Below are 22,445 nucleotides of genomic sequence, written 5' to 3'. Positions count from 1 at the left end.
TCAACATTAATTCAAAATATTTTCTATACTTCTGCAAGATTTGGCTGTATCTTCATATTTGTGCTTTGACTCGGCATGTTTATTATTTAGTTTATGCTCAGTGTGTTTCATAATCTCCTCATGTTCTTTGTGAAGGAACCGACTTCATTCACAATGGCTGCTTTGCCATAGCACAAATGCTGAAATTATTGTGTTTGGTATGCCTTCAAAAATCATAGCTCATGGAGTTCATGATTCATAAACTCCTTCTTTTTCTTGCTAGAAAGATCAACTGAAAGGCTTCAAAAGAAGTTTAAAAACTTGTGAATTGTGATTTTGAATCACCTCTTCCTTAGATGTGATGTTTGGTATGATCAGCCATGACAAAAATATAATAAACTACGGTGCAATGTGAAGCATTTTCTTTATCAAGCCGGTAGCTAATGAGTTGCTTAATAGACATATTAGGAATTGATTAAGCATAAATATTCTGATTCAAATCTTTATGTTTTTATGTTTCCTCCCTTAGCTATCTACCACAATCTCTCGTTGTTCATTGTGCGTTGCTGAATTCAAATTGACATCTTCACATTAGCATTTGAATCATCTCTGGTTATATACATCTGATGGAGAGCATGTGTAGGGATTTGTAGAGGCTTGTGTTATTTGGTTCAAAAGAGGATGTTTATGTTGAGTTGAACCCTTTGCAATCTCTTTTGAATTCATTTCTTGATCTCTTTAACCAAATGAAAAGCTCCTTGGCTAGATCCTGAAACTCAAACTTTGAAACTCTGAAACCTTTAAACTAATATGTATCAAGTCACAAGGAATGTGGGAAATTTTGAGCTTTTCCTTCTGAACCTTGAATATATGAGAATCTGGGCCATGAGGTTACATTTCCTTGAAAGAAATTTGAAGATTCACCATGATAGTATTTTACTCTTTGACTAAGAAGCATATCCAAACTATGACCTCTGAACTTCTGCACTAAACCAATGAACTATTGAACCAATTTGAACTACTGAAACACTTCAAACCACTGCATATGAACTTCATCTTAATTTTCACCCTTGCACTTTCTTGAAGTCATGGGACTAACAAACCAAACCTGGCGAATGCATTGAGATAGAATTCTAAAATTTTCTACCCGTTCTGCATTTTTTAACTGAATTGCTTTGAACTGTCGAACTACTTTGAACTACTTCGAACTTCAGTTCGAAGTGGTTCAAAGAGGTTCAACCTCTAAAACTGAAAGTTTAAAAGCTAAGATCACCTTGGGTACTAACACCATGCTAGGAATTATTCTTTGGGGCTTATAAAGATCATCTCTCCTTTTGTATTCTCATGATTTGTGTAATCTTTGGTTCATTAGTTATGGTTTAGTGCTTGGAGATCTATGGAAGTGTTTGCAAAAATTTTGCTGGTGTAAGTGAATATGTGAGCTTAGCCATGTTCCCTATTTTATTATCTTGTATAGCTATTTCACCCTTGCACTTAGTTACTTTATGTTTTTTTTAGTAACTTATCTCAAGAAAAAGAGTATTCAATGCATGTTTTATCCATGTGTTCCAAGGATCTCCAGGCGAGGCATCACATAAAATGCTCAAAAAAAAATCATAGGGCGAAGATTCTATTTAAAACACATAGCAAAAATAAAATAAAAATAAATCTTTGAAATTTTGAACACTAAAAAACACTTCCATTAGTGGACTTGAAAGTTAATTTACAATATCTTAATAGGGTATTGAGATTTTTTAGTGAATTTTTTTTATCCCTAACATGGTTTATTATCGTTTGCTACTTAATTCCTTAATTCCTACTACATAATCAAAACCAAAAAAATATAATATTTACATGGATAGTGGAAATTGGACAACGTTACTAAATTCTAACTATTTGGGGTCCTCTAATTAGTATTTGAGAACATTAGATTAAGAATCATGTTATAGTCATGCTACATGCTCAAAGTCATAGAGAAGTGTTAGAAATAGAGAATACTAAGGTGGAGGGGTGAATCAGTATTCCAATAATTCTTGTCCAACAACAGATTTCAACACATAACCATATACTTCCATAAATGAGAAAACTAAAAAGAAAAGTACACAACAAAATAAAACCCATAACAAAATAAAACTCACAACATCATAAATTGTTAACTAGGGAAACCTTATCCAAGGTTTTAACCCAATGGTGATGGTACCCATAAGATAATATACTAATAAAAAACTACTCTATTAGGAGTGTTGACCTTAATGATTCTATTACATTCAATTCATACATTAATCCTTATTAGAGGACTAGACCCCATTAGATGCCTCAACCTTGCTAGGATTTGTATTATAAAATGATCCCACTATTCATACATTGATATAAAATTGTTTGTGCACATATTTGTCCTCATGCTAATATGGTCTAATTATCTCTATTCCCCCTTTTCTAAAGACAAAAAAGGTTCATAATAGTTGGGAAGTTTCAATAACTACTTTCCCTATGAATTATATTACGTATAAGTCCCATGATGGATGTTCAATTAATCCTTAAACTAAAACACACATGTTTGTTTTTAATTTGAAAACATAAAAGGAAACATAACTCATTCTTAGATGAGAGATCAATGATAAATAATTATGGAAACAAAATGAAACAAGAAGATGCAAGGCCCTTCAAGTTCTTAGAAATTTAAAATTTCATCAAAAGGTGATAGAAATATCATAATAAACTAATCTTTTAATCAACAAAGATCAAAATGGAGTAGGAATTTCAAAGAAAGCATTCACAAAGAAAAGTTCTTCAGTTCAATCTTAAATAATATAAATCTGAATTGATTCCATAAATCCATTCATATTGTATTGATTCTTAGTTCAATAACAAAATAATCTTTCATATATCAGACATTAATTTATTGGAAACTACAATTGGAGCAATTGTTATGTTGTCATTGATGTCAAACCTACTCGAGATACATTTACTAACAATGTAGAGTTCCATATCATTTCATTGATGAAGATGATTTGAAAAGAAGAGATTATTAGATGACCTATTGAAATATCAAGTTAAAATGTGTTAAGTATAATGGAAATACAATGGGAACTTGATGAGTTAGTCCTTGAAAAGATAATGTGTTGTTCTATCAATACATGAGGTAAAGAAGATAGTCAGATAAAGCTAAGAGTTAAGAAAAGTCATAAAGACGGGCTTGACCAATTATTAGTATTGCATGGTCAATGAAGGAACTGACATAGAAGATTAAGGAACTTAAGTACAAGATGAAAAAAATAGTTCAAGTTGAGTGATAGTTATTGTTGATAAAATGTATGAAGAAATGTAGAATCGACTTGTGGGTAAATAGATTTGTCACTTGAAAATAGCCCAATGGAGTGTATGTGGCAAATTGTTCACAACGGTTGGATAGGCCCTTGATATGCAACCTTCCTCTACACTTGAAGGCTACTATTAGCACAATGTTGATTCGATAATTCATGAACATTTGCATAGTACCATGAAAACACCCATTATGCATAAAGAATCAACATTTCAATTTTTAGATATGTAGAAAGAGACCTCAAAATGTGTTTTCTTTTTATTTCCTTGCACCAAGAACATAAAAGAAATTTCTAATCACAAGAAAAAGATCTGTATACACTTTCCAAAAATTTTCTTGCTACCAAAACTTTAACATAGTGTCCCCTTATTTCCAAATCTAAGAAGTCCCTTTACAAAGCCAAAAATGACTCCTTATATAGACACTGAGGTTAAGAACTACCCCTTTTTGGTTAATAACTACTTCTCAAATACATAATTTGGGTGAGGTTAATTAACCTCTATAAAATCAACCAAATATGAATTGAATTTAGAGCTTACATCTTTCGAGAAGAAGATTGAATAAACAATCCTTATCAATCCCCTTTTGATCTTTGAATTATTTATTCAAATTACATCACTTTATTCATGAAGATATTTCAACCTTTTTGTGAAGAGATCAAGAAGATAATACATATACACATCTACCAAATGCTGACTTAATGTTTCTAATCTCTCTAATTATATAGACACACACACACACACACACACACACACACACACACACACACACACACACACACACACACATTCCAAAGCTTTCTCTTCTTCTATGGGAAATTGTGACTTCATTTGGAGCACTCCAAAATTGTGACTACAATTATCACATTCTCTAGATTGTGTAGATGTATATCATCACTATTGGGGTATTATGTAATACAATCCATATGTAAGAAGTGGCTTAATTCATGTAATAGTTGTTTGATTTTCATTGATTTTGGTCATTCTATAACATTGACCATTAATGAGCAGCCATTTCTATAGAGTACTTTGTGTAATATTCATCTACAATGCATGTGTACTGTGAACTTGAAGGACATCATTATGGTTTTTGATGGGAAGCCATAGGAAAAAGTTCTTGATAACTCAGAGAAAATATATTTTGATAAAGATTTATGCTATGAACATAGATTTGATTTGCCTTGCAAAAGACCAAAAAGTGTATCCCAAATACAATCTCACGGCATAAGATTTCCTTCTCAAGAGGCCTTTGGTCAAATTAGCTTGCCACTTCTCTATAAATTGAAAATATCCCTCTTACATGCATGGCCACAACTATTCTCCCAAATGATGATCTTGTCTATCTATGAATTCACATTTTGCATGCATCATTGCATAGGATTTCCAATGAACCATTTATGAAATATCCAAAACTTTGTATCCATTTTAATCAAAGCTTCCTTGTAACATATTGATGCTATCAACCAAGAGTTGGGCTGCTCGATGGCTTTCCTTAAGGGAGCTTTATTAAAACAAATGTTGGGTCTTGTCAAGTCTTTGTCTTCACCAAGATCCATAACTAAGGTGGTAGCTACTTCAAATTCTCAAATTAATGTCTTTAGTTCCATAATCAAATCCCTTTGTATATCAAATAATGCTTGTAATCCATGAGATGACATGTGGTTGTAGTTGTGGCACTGAAACACCTTCGTTATGTGGATTAGAGGTGACCACTATTTTTCTTGGTTATGGTTGAATTGATCAATGGACATTATATAAAATATTTTCCCTACTTTTTTATGGTTACGCCACTACAATTCTGAATGTTGTAGCTAAAAAATGAAGGGAAGTTGGTCACAAAAACTATATAACTTGTCTATAATTTCTAAGATCTCCTCTACATTGACTAGAGAGAAATAGAAGTTGGTCAAGTAGTCCACATGCCCTATCTATGATTCTTGCATTGCATATACATACTCCCTTTTCTATTCTTATTCTCATGCCTTGTTTATGATTGTCAATAAACATTTTGTCAAATAATTATTGTTTGAGCGCCTTTTGACCACTCACATTACCATTACTTTAGGAAAGGTTTGAATCATCATGACTATTCTTCCAAGACTTTGAAGTACTCCACCAAGCTCTCTATCTTTTACCTTATCTATGGTTATGTTTGCATCACACAATGGAGAAGGAATGCAGATACAAATTGAGGGAGTGTAGTCTCATCTATACCTAGGCTGGAGGTGGCACCTTCAAACTCACATGGAATACTAAATTTGTTGCAAAAATGTGTTAGCAATCTCCTCCAACACTTTAATTGTGCCACATGTTGAAAGATGTGTATAAGATACTTTTTAGTTTCTCCAAATCATTTGGAGCTCTTCATATACAAAGCTTATCAAAACTAGATGCCTTCTCTTTGACTCTACATAATTGCCATTATATCTACTTTTCAATCTTTTACTTTTATTGGTGGAAAAAGGAGGTTAATAATCTTCTTGAAAATGTGTGTTTTGAAAGTCTAACCTTAACCTTTTTGGATGAAAGGTTAATGTTAATGGTTTAGAAAACTATGGACAAGTTAAGATTTCAAGATGAAACACATGTTTTGGACCTTAAACCTTAACATTTTTGGAGGTTAAGAAGTTAAGGTTAATGGTTTGGATTGCATGTTGTGGAATTTTATCTTAACCTCTTTAAAGGTTAATGGTTAATATTTTGATTGAAAATACATATTTTGGTTCCTTCCATTAACCTGCTGCAACTTTAACTCAGAAGCTAGATTTTGAAAAGTTGGAGTGCTAGACAGAGCTAGGAACAATTTGAGGATATTTGAAGGGAAAAATTTCTCAAAAACTCTTAGAGTAAATGCTTAAAATGAGGCATATTTTGAGAATAACCATAGCTCAAAAAGGTAGGCATTGAGGCAATTTTGATATCCAAGCAGCACGATTGAGCCTAGTATTGGCCAAGCAAGCATGTTGATACTGAGTAAGACAATATAACGATTGCTGAGCTACATAGTGAAGACTAAGATGAAGAAAATAGGTATTACCAAGTGATAGAAAATTTATAGTTTGAGAAATATTTGATTTTGACGCTGATATAGTTAGAATTTTGAATTAGTCAAAGTTTCTGGAGGATAAGGATTAATGAGTTGGCATATTTAATGCACAAGGAGAGTTTGTTATGTGATTAAAGGAAATCATTTGATCATAATTTTCTAGAAGAAGAAGAAAAATAAAAATGTGGAAGGAGGAATTTAACCTAACCCTGAGATCAGCAGTGATGTTTAACCAAAAAAAGATAAAAATTACCTATTTAATGAGGCATAAAGAATGAATTTTAAGGTTGATTTTTTGTTGATTGACAACATTAACAAGAAATTATGAAGAGAAGAATAACATAGGTGAAGTGGGAAGAATTTGTGAAGCAGTCATTTCTTGAGGAGATGCCAAGAAGATCAATGATAGAGATGTTGATAGAGGCAAGTCAATGAATCAATAGATGAAAAAATTGAGATCTGAATTTGCAAAGTGAGTTGTACTTTATAGATCAAAGCTACTATTACATTCTAACTAGTATATCAATTCAAAATTATTTAATCAAGGTTGACCAAATAGTCATTTTGTAAATCCTTTAATCAAAATGAAATTCTAATTGAATGTTCTAAAGTCCTCTAACAAGGCCACTCCTAATAGGTGATTAAATCCTTTAATATGGTCACATTTAACTATGTGTTGTATATAACTTTTAATGGGGTTAGATCTTAATCGAGCTCACTTTAGAAGATTGAAACATCAGTAGAAAGTTACTTGGTGGTTTTTCCCAAATTAGGTTTCCACATTAAATTCTAGTGTCAAAGTGTTATTTTCATGTGTGGATGTTATTATTTTACAAGATATATTTTACAATAGTTTATTTATTGCTAGTTGGAACATATAGAGAAAGAGAGTTAAGATATTGCAAGAAATGTTAAATTGTTGATAATATGCTATAGAGACTAGGTGAGTATTTGAGATTGATTAATCTATTTTAAGTGATTAAAATTTTAATTAGTTCATTTGGACCTAAGGATAATTGATTCATCCCTGTCTTAGTTATTCTGAATCATTATAACAATTGGTATTATAGTTTTGGTGCTTGTTAGGAGAGATTGAAGGAACTCAAGCCAAAGATCAAGATGTACAAGGGAGACATACCTAAGCTAAACAAGGAGAACGTCCAAACATGGAAAAGGCTAATGAGATTTTACTTATCTAGAATTGAATAATCCACATCTTACTACTTGGAAAATGAATATATTGAGGTACCAAGACCTATGACAATTGAACAAATGAAAGAGAACTAGGAGCACAACCAAATGAATATTGAACTTTAAGAAAACTTTAGTTATGTACAATATGATGATGTGAAGGAATACAACATTCTAAGAAAATGTGGGACAAGTTGGGAAAAATCCATGGTGGAGACAAGAATGTTTTGGGAGCTAAGGTAGAAGCTTAAGAACAAAATTTTATGACATGAGAATGTAGAGGTGAGGATATTGTACAATATTGTAGCTAAATAAAATAGGTGGTGAATTCTATTAGAGGATTTGAAGGACATATAACTAATAAGACTATGATAAGTAAGGTATTGAGGACTTTAATTCCTATATATGTAATCAAAGTATCTACAATTCAAGAACTAAAATGTACATCTTGTAATGATATAACTTTGGGTAGTCTTACTAGTAGACTTACTACATTTGAACTATAAATTTTTGATGATTACTCCCTTGCTAATGTTGAATCTACATTCAAAGAACAATTAGCCCTTCATGGGTCTAACAAAAAGAAGAAAAGAAAGTATGTAGAAAGTGATAGTGGGTTTGATGATGACCTTGATAAACTTGAAGTACTGTTGGCAAGAAGACTTCCTAGAGGAAAAGGAAAATACAGAGATAAACTTCTTATTATCTATTTTAGATATAACAAGTTTGGTCATATTGTTGCTAGATTCACTAATATAGATGATAAAGGGGAAAGGAAATATTTCAAGTACAAAGGGGGAGAGATGAAAAATTCAATAGAGATAGAAGAGACCACAAACACCAAGATAAGAAATCTTGCACCTATATTGTTGAAGAGGATGGTTCCAATAGTAATTATGATGAGCATGATGAAGATGTTGTTTATGTTACAAAGAAAGATGATTCTAATAAAGATGAGAAAATGACATTTTTCTCACATGTGAGTAAGAATGATAGATGGATAACTGATAATGGTTTGTCACGTCATATGACTAGTGATACAAGTAAATTTGATAAGCTAGAAAATTATAATGGAAGTAGGATTAAGTTTGACAATGATGTACCATGTTATGTGAAGGGTAAAGGATCAATTAAACTAAATGAAAAGATCAAGTGTGATAATGCATATTGAGTTGATGGTTTGAAGCATACCTTTTTGAGTGTAGCACCATTGATAAGTTTAAGCTAAAGATTTGATTCCCTAAACAAGAAGAAAAAGATCTATTATGGTACTAGTGAATTAGTTGGAAATTGAGAGAAAAAAAGAGGTAACTTGTTCTATCTAGACTTATCTAAGGATACTTGTGTATTTTCACAATGCCAAGATGTTTGGTTATGATATAAGAGGCTATGTCATGTAAACTTTGATAACTTGGTAAGAATTAATAAAATTAAAAGAGTTAGAGGGTTAGCAAGGCTAAGAAAACCTGATAAAGTGATGTGCAAACAATGTCGAATAGGTAAAATGACAAAGTCTAGTTTTAAGAGAAAGACCTATTCTTATGATGACATTTTCAAAGTTTGATCATACTGACTTGTATGGTCCTATTAGAATACAAAGATATTATGGTGATAAATAATTAATTCTATTTGTTGAGGACTTTTCTAGAATGATGACTATGATGTTTCTTAAGGAAAAATATGATACATTTCAAATGTTTAAGTGGCACTTGGCTAGAGTGGATAAAAAATAGGAAAGGCTATGAAATGTTTGAGATTAGACAGAGGTGGTGAATTCATTTAAGATGAGTTCAACATATTTTTCAATGACAAAGGAATCAAGAGACAAATGAGTACACCAAGGACACCACCATAGAATGGTATAGATGTGAAAAGGATTAGATCAATTATGGATTGTGCAAGAACACTAATTATGGAGAAGAATGTTTTATAGAAGTACTAGAGAGAAGTTTTAGCACTATAGCCAATCTCTTAACCGAGTTCAAGTAAAGAAAGGAACACATAAAATACCTTTTGTACTATAGTATAGATATGCACCAAATGTGAATTATTTTAAAGTCTTTGGAAGAAAATACTGCATATTGAAAGATGCAAGAAAAGGTAAACTTGATGCAAAAGTGATGAAGGTATATTCCTAGGTTATTCCACTAAGAGTAAAGCTTATAAGGGTTTGAATTCTAACAATAAAAAATTTGTAGAAAGTGCACATGTTAGAGTTCATGAATTTGTAGAGAAAAATGAAGAAGAATGCAAGAAAGAACTTGAAGATTATAGAAATTTTTTCTATATCTATGAAGGTTAACCTAGCACTTTACTCAAACTAGAAAAGGTGTATGTTAAGAATGATCAATTAGGCATTGTTGAGGTCTTGCAAAAGAGTTTTGTCAACCATCAACAACCTATCAATAATCATCAATTTTTTGAGCATCAAGATATAGGAGATGAGGCATAGACTATGATTACAAACTAGAAAATGGAGGAAGCCAAGTTATAGCTAGATATAATAGAAGATGTTGAACATGTAAAATCTAGTGAATGACAACAGAGGAATCAAGACCTAAACCTATGTATGTGAGGAGAAATCATGCACCAAATCAAATTATTGGATATAAATATTCAAGAGTCATGATGATGTAGGAGCATCATGGGTGTAAAGGCAATCTTGCATCACCCAAAAATATTTCATTTTCAATCTTTTTTATTTTTAGTAAGTTTTTCATATGAGCTTGAAATGTCCTCATTTTCCACAGGAAGGTTCATTTTAGACTTGTAAGCCTACCATATAAATCTCATTACTCAAGCATAAGTATTGAAGTTATTGCAGATTTTCAGTGGAAAAATTTGCAAAAAAATCTCCAGGCTCACCATTGGAGGCCTTAGAGTGCCCATATGAGGTCTAAAAACTCGATAGAAGGGAACCAAAGCAATTTCATTCCTATAGATTAGGAGCTGAAATTTTTGAAAAGTGGTTATAATAGCCAATCAGAGAAACAGTTGATGAGTTATGGCCTTTCAAAGCTAGGATACCCAAAATATCTAAAATAATTGTCAAAGATGTATTTGGCCAAATCTATATGTATTATTAGGGTCTGTAGGCCCTTGGTATTAAGTTTCAATATCTAGAACCTTCCTGATGACATAAAATTACCTATCTAAAAAGGCCCAAACATTATATAGGACAGCTCGAGGTGATCGTTCGTAGCTTGTCTTGCAAATTACTACAATGAAGGCACCCATTTGGGTTAGTGTATTGTAATTGAGAATTTTATAATTTTGCATTTGTGGTGATAATAAGAATTCCATATTTGTTCTCACATTTGATGTTGTTTCTTTATTTTCTATTATGAGTTTATGGTATTAAGGGGCACACTCTACATCAATCTTGAGTGTGTGGATAGATCGCTGATTGTGAAGCAGTTCATACCAAGACCATGGTTTGGGCTAAGCATGTAGACAAATCATTGATTGTGAGGTAGTTTGCACTAGGGCTTTAGTGGAAGTGTGAAAATGCCTCCATAAAGAGAGCATGGTGGAAGAGCTATAAGTGTTACACCTGAGATTTTTCAAGCCCTCCAAAGGAAAATTTAAGCATTGGAAGAACAAATGTGAAGATGAATAAATCTTCTTGTGAGAGATAAAAGGGAGGATGGGGACAAAGTAGAAGAAAATGCTAGAGTAGAGGCAATTCTTAACCTAGAGGAAGAGAGGCTTTTGGGCCATCTCCAAGATTGGAAAAATATGTAGGTTTGAGGTTCTCACATTTTCAAGAAATCTTAAACCCAAAAGAGCTCATCAATTGGATCAATGAACTAGAGGAGTACTTTAAGTATGAAGATATTGAGGATCTAGATAAGGTCAATTTTGCAAAGGCAAAATTGAAGGGACATGCAAAGATCTAGTGGGTAGAGGTTTAGTTGGGGCAAAATAGAAAAGGAAAGGAAAAATCACTAGATGGGATAGGATGATAGCTAAAATGAAGTGAAAATTCATTCTTATGGATTATGAGCTTGATCAGTTGAAGAAGATGCAAGGAATGAAGCAATCAAGAAAATCTATTCAAGAGTATTCCGAAGAGTTCTACCAAGTTCTCATTAGAACTGGCCATGTAGAAGCTAATAAGGAGAAATTTGCTCATTATCTTAATGGGTTAAGGCCAAGCATTTAGGATGAGCTATGTTTGGTTTAAATGAGAAATATTGAGGAGGCATACCAATTTTCCCTAAGAGTTGAGGAGAAACTGAGCAAGAAGTTTGACAATAAGAATAGTGGAAGAGGTCATGGTGGAAGATCTTGCAGATGATCTTATTGAGGCTATAATGATGATTAGAAGAACAAGGATGAGGTTGGAAGTAGAAATCATAACCAAAGGGGAAATAATTCCAATCATTTCCATGATTAGAATAATAGAGATTAGAGAGGAAGAGGTAGAGGAGAAGGATTAAGAAGAGGAGGCTTTCGTGGAAAATGTTTTCACTATAGAGAAGAAGGGCATAGAGCATTTGAATGTACCTAGCACCAAAGAAGTATAGATCAAAGAATAGAAGGTCAAGTGAGAGTTACACGTGTTGATGAAGATGCCAAATCCTCACATTCTAAAGATGCTAAAAGAGGAGAAGTCGTAGTTAATTGAAGAGTCCTATAAGTGGTGAGAATGAATAGAATGAGCAAAGAAGGAGCTTGTTTTACACAAGGTGCAAATGTGAAGATAAGTGTTATGATGTGATCATTGATGGTGGAAGTACTAAAAATATAGTGTAAAAAATGATGGTCACCAAGTTGAAGCTGAAGAGACAAAAACACCCGTGTCCATACCATATTGCTTGGGTGGAAGATGACTAAAAGGTTATGGTCAATGAGCAGTGCTCAGTGAAGATCAAGATTGGAAACTACTAGGATTAGGTACTATGTGATATCATACCTATAGACATATGTCATATGTTTTTGGATAGGCCATGGTAGTTTGATAGAAATGTTGTACATGATGGGCGAGCAAATACTTACACTTTAACTAATGATGTTGTGAAACATAAGTTGAAGTCATTGAAGGATAAAGAAGAAAAGGTATGTAGTGCTACCAAAATATGTTTTGTTGATGGAAAAGAGTTTCTTAAAGGTATGAAACAATCGAATCTAGAAATATATCAATATATTTATGATCATATGTGTTTTTTTATAATTCCTAAAGATAGTAAAGAAGAAGTAGAGGAGGTATCTATAGAAGTTGTGGATATGTTGGAAGATTTTCTTGATATTGTATCAGATAATGTACCTAATGGATTGCCCCCAATGAGGAAGATTAGTCACTAGATGGATTTGGTTCTAGGAGCCAGTTTGCCAAATGAGGTAGCAAACAAAATGACACCATTAGAAAGTGAAGAGTTGAACAAGAAAGTACATGAGTTGTACTAGTAGTATTAGTTGATTCTCATGCATTGAAGGGGTTGATTCGAGAGAGTCTAAGTCCATGTGTTGTACTAGTAGTATTAGCACCAAAGAAGAATGGAGAATGGAGGATGCATATAGATTCTCATGCTATCAACAAGATTACAATAAAGTATAGATTTCTATTGCCAAGGATGGATGATATTATGGACTATTTGAGTGGAGCTAAGTATTTCACAAAGATAGATATGAGGAGTGGGTACTATCACATTCATATCAAAAAAAGTTGATGAGTGGAAGACTACTTTCAAGAAAAGGGAAGGACTATATGAGTGGTTAATCATGCCTTTTGGGATAACTAATGCACCAAGCACTTTCATGACGCTCATGAGTGAGGTACTAAAGGAGTTTCTGAGTAAGTTTGTCATTGTTCACCTAGATGATATATTGATCTTTAGTAAGATTAGAGGAGAATTTATTCATATTCATAAGGTGTTTGATAAGTTAAGGGGAAAAGAAGTTGTTGATAAACCTCGAGAAGTGCAATTTTTTTAAGAAAGAGTTGGTGTATCCAGGATTTGTAGTCTCAAGAGAAGGTTTGAAAATGGACCCAGAGAAAGTGAAGGCTATCCTTGAATGAACTACTCCAAGGAGTGCGATAGAGGTAAGATCTTTTCATGGACTGGCTATATTTTATAGAATGTTCATGAGAAGTTTTAGCAGTATTTGTGGACACTTGACTAAAACAATGAGAGGGGATAGGAAAGAGTTCAAGTGGACTATAGGAACAGATAAGAGTTTTAATCTATTGAAACAAAAAGTTACTGAGCAACCTATTTTAGCACTTCCTAATTTTAACATGGTTTTTCAAGTAGACTATGATGCTAGTGGTACTACAATAGGAGCTATTTCGAGCTAGGATGGTAGATCTATTGCTTATTTCAATGAGAAGTTGAATGATTCAAAAAGAAAATATTCTATTTATGATCAAGAATTTTATGCTATAGTTCAAGCATTGAAGAAATGGAGACACTATCTTCTTCTTAAGGAGTTTTTTTTGTATACTGATCATCAAGCTTTGTAATATTTGAATAATCAAGGAAAATTGAACCAAAGGCATTTAAAGTGGGTTGAGTTTTTGTAGAGATATACATTTGTTTTGAAACACAGAAGTGAGAATTCTAAAAAAGTTGCAAGTAGAAGATAACTTTTGCTGACAGAAATACAAATAGAGGTAGTTGGGTTCAAGGAACTTAGTACATTGTATCCAAATGATCTTTATTTTGGTGAGGCATGGAATGCTTGTATGGAACTTGTTACACTTAATAGGATAAAGTGGTTGGATTTTTGTGATCTAGGATAGTATGTTGTTCAAAGGAAGCCAATTATGCATTCCCAACATTTCAATGAGAGAGAACCTCATCAAGAAGAAACATAATGGAGGATTGGCTGGAAATTTTGGAAAAGATAAAGCTATAGCTTTGGTTGGTGAAAATTATTATTGGCAATAATTACAACAAGATGTGACAAAGTTTGTACAAATTTGTTGAGTATGTTAGATGGCAAAAGGAGTGAAGCAGAATACAAAGTTGTATCTGTCATTACCTGTATTAGAGAAGCCATGGGAGGATATTAGCATGGCTTTTGTTCCTAGATTACTGAGGAAATAATGTAGGCATGATTCTATTTTTGTGGTGGTTGATAAGTTTTCAAAGATAGCACATTTTATTCCTTGCAAGAAGACTAGTGATGTTGTTCATGTAGTAGAGTTTTTTTCCAGAGAGGTGGCTAAATTACATGGTTTGCCAAAGAGTATAGTTTAAGATTGAGATACCAATTTTTTTGGGTTTTTCTAGCATATGTTGTGGAAGAAGTTGAAAATGGATAGATAGAAGTTATGAATCACAATTTGGGAAGCTTGCTGAGATGCTTGGTTGGAGATAAACCAAAAGGATGGAATATGATTTTACCACAAATAAAATTTACATATAATAATTCTGTCAATATGAGTACTAGTAAACCACCATTCTAGATTATATATGGGAGTAGTCTCAAAAATGCTTGTGAATTAAGGTTGTTGGATAAAGCAGAGAAAAGTAGCGTCGAAATAGATTTTTTTGCTAAACATTTGAATAACATCCATGAGGAGGTAAGGAAGCACAACATAAAGATTAATACATAGTATAAGGCTAAGGCAGATGTGAAAAGGAGATATAAGGAATTCAAATTGGAGATTAAGTCATGGTTCATTTGAGAAATGGGAATTTTCTAGTGGGTACATATAATAAGCTAAAGATGAATAAGTTTGGACCATGCAAGACAGTGCAGAGTCATGATTTTGGCAATGCCTATGAAGTGAAGTTGCCTATTGAATTGTATATTTCACTAGTATTTAACATTTCAGATTTGATAGAGTATTATGAAAGAGGTGATGGAGATGAAGTTGTAGAAGCACAGTGGAGCACTATAGTAGCTAGTTTGGCTACAAAGTAGATTGAGAAGATACTGGACAGTTGTGTTGGAAAAAGTACTAGAAACAAAACTTATAAGGAATATCTACTCAAATGGAAAGGGAGACTAGTTGAGGATTCATGATGTCTAGCAAAGGAGGAGATTAATCATCTTGGTTTTCCTCTAAACACCTTAGACATGACAGGGTCACTTCTAAAATTACACCATATGTCTGATGTAGGAGCATCTTGGGTGTAAAGGCAGTCTTGTGTCACCCAAAAATATTTTATTTTCAGTCTTTCCATTTTTAATAAGGACTAGTAGACTGGGTGGTTACTATTAATGAGACCTTGCTATTTTTAGTAAGTTTGTCATATGAGCTCAGAATGTTCTCATTTTCTATAGGAAGGTTCATTTTAGAGCTCTAAGCCTACCATAAAAATCTCATCACTCAAGCATAAGTATTGTGTGCATAAAAGTATCACACTTCTATAAATCATTATTCTTGAGAGAACCCATGGAAGAGGGAGTCTCAAGAGCCAACTTATAGCTCTCTATCTATGACATGCAAAGGCTATGGGATGATGGCTCTCAAATGAACCAAACTATGCAAACCTTGGAAGGTGCACCATAGAACAAGAGATTCAAAGAGTAGAGGCAAGAGTGCCAATATCTAAGAATCTAGAATAAAATGCAATGCAAATGCAAGCTATTCTAAATAAAATGCAAGTTAACAAAGAGAACTAAGCTAAAACATAAATGAAACTAAGATAAAAAAGTATGCCATAATGTAGGTAGAATGAGAGCTAAGCTAAAATGCAAAAATGCAAGAATGCTCCAAGTCTCCAAAATCACCAAGAAAACCTCCAACATAACAATAGCATGAGAGACTAAGATTCTTTGAATGAGGAGAGAGCCCTCCCTTTTAAAGAAAAATAGATGATAGATATAAGAGGCAAGATTAATGTAATAAAGGGTGGAGTTTGAAAGTGGGAGTGATCCATGTTCACAAGCATCTCAACCAATCACAATTAATGGTTGACTTTTGAGAGGGTTTGAAATGTGTGGAGGAGAATGAAAGTTATTTTTAAAATAGAAGATTCCCCTCACATAGGATATTATGCATTCATGTGTAGACAAAAATGTTTTTTTTCTTTTATTTCTAAAATAGGAATAATGCTTTATGTGTGCACACTTAGGATAAGAGATGAGTGGGGAATTTTATTTACTTAAAAGGGGGACATATTCTTTTAATTAAACATAAACTTGTGATAAATTGGTCATACCATAGCTTATACTCAAATAAATAGATTTTTGAGGATTTGATAAAAAATAACCATTAGATAAATTATGGAAAAATGCTAGAAAGGGGGCTCATAGTCTAGATGACCATTTTTAGTTGATTACAAGTATTAGAGAAGTTATTGCAGATTTTGGGTGGAAAAATTTGTAGAAAAATCTTCAAGCTCACTATTGGAGGCCTTAGAGTTCCTAGATGAGGTCCAAAAACTCGATGAAAGGATGCTTCCATGGTTTTGATCTTGTAGATCAGGAGCTGGCATTTCTAAAAAGTGGTTACAATAGCCAATTAGAGCAATGGTTCATGAGTTATGGCCTTTCAAAGTTGGGCTACTTGAAATATCTAAAATAATTGTCAAAGATGTATTTGGCTAACTCTATATGTATTGTTAGGGTCTGTCAGCCCTAGATATTAAGTTTCAATGTCTAAAACCTTCCCAACGACATAAAATTACCAATTTAAGTAAGGCCCGAACATTGTCTAGGATAGCTCAAGGTGATAATTCATAGCTTGTCTTGCAAATTACTATAATGAAGGCACCCATTTGGGTTAGTGTATTGTAATTGAGAATTTTGTAATTTTGCATTTGCGGTGATAATAAGAAGTCCATATTTGTTCTTTCATTTGATGTTGTTTCTTTGTTTTATATTATGAGTTTATGGTATTAAGGGGCACACCCTGCATTACATGACAAGGAGAAAATTAAAGAATGACACATGTTTATTATGTGAATTTGAACTTAAATCTATCAAAGATGCTTTGGAGAATAAAGATTGGATAAAATTAATAAATAAATAAATTTAATAAATCGAGAAGAACAAAATATGGACATTGATACCCATACCAAAAGATAAGAATGTGACTGGTACCAATTGGGTGTTTAGGAACAAGATGAATGAGAAAGGTGAGGTTAAAATGAGATAGATAAGATGTAGACATAAGCTAGATTTGATCAAATAAGAACAAATAAAAGTTCATGATGATAGATAAGAGATTAAGACCAAAGAGTGACCACCAAGTAATGAAGGTATGCCCCAGTTAAACTAACTTTGACCAAGAAAGATAAAGCATAAGAATTAGGTCAAAGAAAGAAGAAAGATTAAATAAGATGAAATAGAAATGAAAGAAAAGAGTGGAAGGGAGTAGAAATGATGAAGAAATAAAGAAATGATGATTTCCCTAACAAGATTCAAAGATTAAGCCTTAGTAGGTGAGCCAACTACATAGAAGAAGGAAGAAATTTTGAGTAGCAAGATGAACCCAAATTTGGATTTTGATCCCAAAAATGGATCTAGGATGTTGAGATTAGAAAAGATAGGTCAAAAGCATAGAAAAAATGGTAAGATAAAAAATAAGATATAAGATAAGATCGAGAAGAGGTAAGAAAAGGATGAACATAGTTAGCTGATACATCCATGAAACATAAAGAAGAGAGCTCTCTCAACATGCAAGATGAAAAGCTAAGCTATAATGAACCTTGGAGTGCAAACTAGTATGAAAAAGTGTAATTACAAGGGTTACATAGGTAGGTCTTAGTTTTTATCATTAAGCCTTATTAGGGACATCATAAGATCATACAATCATTACTAGTAAAACTATGAGGATATGAATATGATCTATGTCAAATAGAAATGTGGGAATCCAACTTAAGCATCAAAGACATATAGGTCAAGATGGGTAATGTAATTAGACTCCCTAAATTTAATACAACAAGATTACACCTGTATCAAGGTATAAGCACTAAGATAACCCCCAAGTGCAATCTTGCAAAACTAGACAAGGATGATACATTGTAGGTCCAAAGTGTCAAGTAGGACAAACATGAATATTCTAAACACCTTAGACTAACAAAATATACCCACAAGTAGAAAGAAAGTAAAATATGCCCCATGCCCTTAGTCTTCTAGTCCATGACATCCTCAAAATACTTATTAGGGAGAGAACACATAACAAAGAATTCATCATATACAACACACAAAGAAGACAAAGTTTATCATAGCTCAATCATTTAAATGTTTTAAGTGCATGTGTGTAAGTTACTTGGCCATTTCTCCAATACTTGATTCTAATAGTGAGAAATATGGAAACATTGGAGACTATAGGTAAACTATCTAAAAAGTATTGTGAAACACAAGTGTTGAGAAACACTATTTTGTGAGTTGTCAAAGAAACCCTAATGCATAGAGAGACCTTAGATAGGCTAAGCAGTTGTGTCCCTAATATGAGGGCAAGAAACAATCACATGCTAGGAAATATGTTTCAAATTAAATGATTAAGACTAATAGTCATAGGTGCAAGGGTCTCAAGTAGTGCATGTTTCCAAGTTTTTGCTACTTGGTAGATTTTTTTAGGACTTTTTTCAATTTTTTTGTATTTTTAAAATTTTTTATTTTTTTGGTGATACATCAAAGTGCCTACTGCTAGGTTTTCATTAAGATGCTTATTTATTTAGGACATTTTTTGATTTTTAAGATTTTTTTAGCATCATATATGAGTTTTTTTGGATTTTTTAGAATGATCTAGAGATCACTAGTTCTCAAGCAAGATCACATCATTTTGTCCCAATGTCTAGCAAGATATAGGACACGATGGAGCAATAAGCTAATGGATAAGAAGAGATGGATAAGAAAGGAGTATGAAGCAAGTGAAAGTGATCATCAAGGACTAACTCCTTAAGAGTACCCAAGCTAGGAAAAGAGGTGAAATAGTTAGATGAAGTATGTTTTGGATAAGCAATGGAAGTAATGAGCAAGATAACATGTAGGATAAGAAATGAAGCCAACAAGTGAGATAGCATGAAGTGTGTATTCCAAAAAAATAGCCATGTCAAGAGACCTATGAGAACTATGGTTTATTTATTGTGATCAAGACAAAGGTTCAACTAGATAGAATAGTGATGGGATAGAGCAATAAGAATAAAGCTCAAGATAGAGGCTATGAGTGAATGAGAAAGCATAATAGAAAATCTCGTGGATAAGATAGCCAATCTGCAAAGATAGCTCTACATTGTCAAGATCAAAGAGAGAAGAGGGGATAGATGGATGATGGAAGAATTATGCACAATGCCTATTTACCAATTTTTTATCATGGTACTTATCTAAGGTGCCACAAGAAGTAGTTTGCACCATAGGATGAATTTATTTGTCTTTACTATTGCTACCAAGATGCCAGAAGAAGTGGTTTTCACCAAGGCACATTTTTTACTTTTTTCTTTTTCTATTTTTTTGGGAATTTTTAGAAATAGGTCAAGCTTTTTCTTCAATTTAGATAATGCTCTTATAGGAACTATTAATAAGTCATGATAAGCTAAGACCATAGTTAAGTATTCTCAAAGATGTTTATAGGGTGATGGAAGAGAGATGATAGTAGGAGTATATGAAGGATAAGGGGTCATATCTTGAAAGAAATGAATGAGCATGGATAGTAGGTAAGTGAAAGTTTTAGAGGATTTTATGAGGCTAGCTGAAATATTGGGCAAGATCAACATTGACACACACCTTGAAGGGTATTGGAATGATGGAGGAATCATGGATAAAATAGCTTGAGTTTTAGATGTATGAGGTGGTATAAGAGATTTGGAAAAAATTGGAGTGGAAGGCTTTGGAATTATTTTAGGAAGATTTTTGGAAGAAGATGGAATAGAAACCTTTGGAAGCTTGAATGTCAACTTTGATTTCTTTTCAATGTTCAAGTCTTTCTAGAGAGTCTTGGGAATCCATATAGCTTTAGATTTTCTTTTGGATACTTTGAAACACATTTCTTCAATAATGGGTTTAGGAGCCCATATTTTCTTTTATTTATCTTTTTTAATAGTGGACCTTTTTGGTCTCTTGAACTTCTTCTTTGATTTCACATGTTGATTAGATGTGACATAGTGATCTTTATTTTTAAATGGATTGTTATGCTTATTCTCTCTTCCAAAAGACTTGGGATTTGTAGATGAATAAGGATGATATGATTGGTTTGGATGGATATACGGGTAGAAATTCATCAAGGATGAGTATCTTTGTTGATCTTGAGGTATGATGGGAGAGCTAGGAGTGGAAAATGTAGGAGATGAAGGGACATAAGGTCCCAATATAGATGGAAGGTTTGAAGGCTTTAGCTTTGATAGATAAGGACCAAGGATAGACTTTGGATATGCAAATGGATAGTGAAAAGGGATATCAACATCTTTAGAGTGAACAACATAGTCAAAGCCATCAATAGACTCATGAGTAGCTTTGATAGGAACAATATTTTTAATAGGAGCACTTGAAGCTTGAGCACAATGTTGAAGTAGATATGGAGAAGTAGAACATGAGGGATTCTTTGATCTTGAAAAGTAGCTTTGGATAGCATAGGAAGAGGAATTTTCCCATGATTTTTAGTAAGCTCAAGGGAGATAATGGAAGTGATGTATTCATCATACTTAGGAGGTGGATAAGATATAGGATATGGAGGTGAAAAAATATTAAAAGAGATGAAAGGGTTCTTGATCTTGATCTTTCTTGACATTTATAGTTTTTTTTTTGAGATTCCTCTTGACATGAAGCCACTTTTAAGGAAAAGGGAGAAGGAAGAGTGAACGGAGTAGTGCTTGGATCTTTAGGTTTAGTAGCATGAAAAAGGTTTGCAGCCAAGTGAAGTTTAGCTTGAGTTTCTTTTGGAGATATCCCTTGAGGATAGGCATAGTATATGTGAAAAGCATTAGGTTCTTTATTTGATAGAGGCATGTTGGAAAGATTTGAAGTATTTGGAGGTGCATGAGTGTTGGAAGAAGTGGAGGTATCAAGGAAACCATCACTAGACATAGGTTCATTAATATGATCTTTCTTAAGAAAAGTATCCTCATCACATGAGTCATTAAAGGTATCAATAATACCATCATCAACAAAATCTTTGATTTTATGTTACAGATCAATGCAATCTGAATATCCAAGAATGGGTTTCCATATGAGCTAGATTTAGGTAACATGATGAGCTTGGTGCCAAGAAGTGTTTGTAAAGTATCATCATAAGAATCTTCCAAGGGAGAAAAAGTTTTATCAAAAGTATATCTAGAGTCCTTTTCTTGTTTCTCAAGTGAATGGTATGCACCCATGTCTTCATCATTGTCTCCGTTAAAGATAGGTCCATCATGATAGCTTGGAATAGGCTCAAAGGAGGTACCACTTTATTTCTCTCTAAGGAGGTCTTTAGAACTATAAGATGAAAAAAATTTATGTCTTGGAGTAGAAAATGTAGACCTTGAAGAAGATGAACCATGTTTATGTAAAGGTCCTAAGGGAGATTCATTTAAGAATGAAATCTTCTCCTCTAATATTTTCTCAAGTTTAGACTTCATTTCTAACATGTGCTTAGAGAAATGAAGGTAAGAAAGATCGTTTGTCTCTTCTAGTTCTTTATATTGAGCATATAGATCTTGAAACTCCTTAGTGGCATGGAGGATATCATGATCATCTAGCTTTGGTTGAGGTTTGGTAGCACAATTTTTAAATGCCATAGTAGTAGATAGATAATCAAGCATGAAGGAGACTAGAGGAAGCTAAGAAGGTGACACAAGATAACTTGATGTCCAAACTAAAGAGGTAGAGTGTTCACTTGCCAAAATAGTAAAGATAGAGTAAAGTGACTTGTTAAGAAAGTGTCCAATAAACTTACAACACTAGTGGCTCAAGTCAAGATCTAGGAAAGAATCCAAATAGCCAAGTAGATAGAGAAAGTGGGGTGACAATTGAGCAACTTTCCCAACATAAGAGTGTAGTCAAGAAATCAAGGTAACCATTTTAGAAA

The sequence above is a fragment of the Cupressus sempervirens genome, chromosome 9 (assembly GCF_028749045.1).
Source record: "Cupressus sempervirens isolate cs-2001-9-10 chromosome 9, ASM2874904v1, whole genome shotgun sequence".
Taxonomy (NCBI): domain Eukaryota; kingdom Viridiplantae; phylum Streptophyta; class Pinopsida; order Cupressales; family Cupressaceae; genus Cupressus; species Cupressus sempervirens.
Note: the sequence above shows the minus strand (reverse complement) of the source record.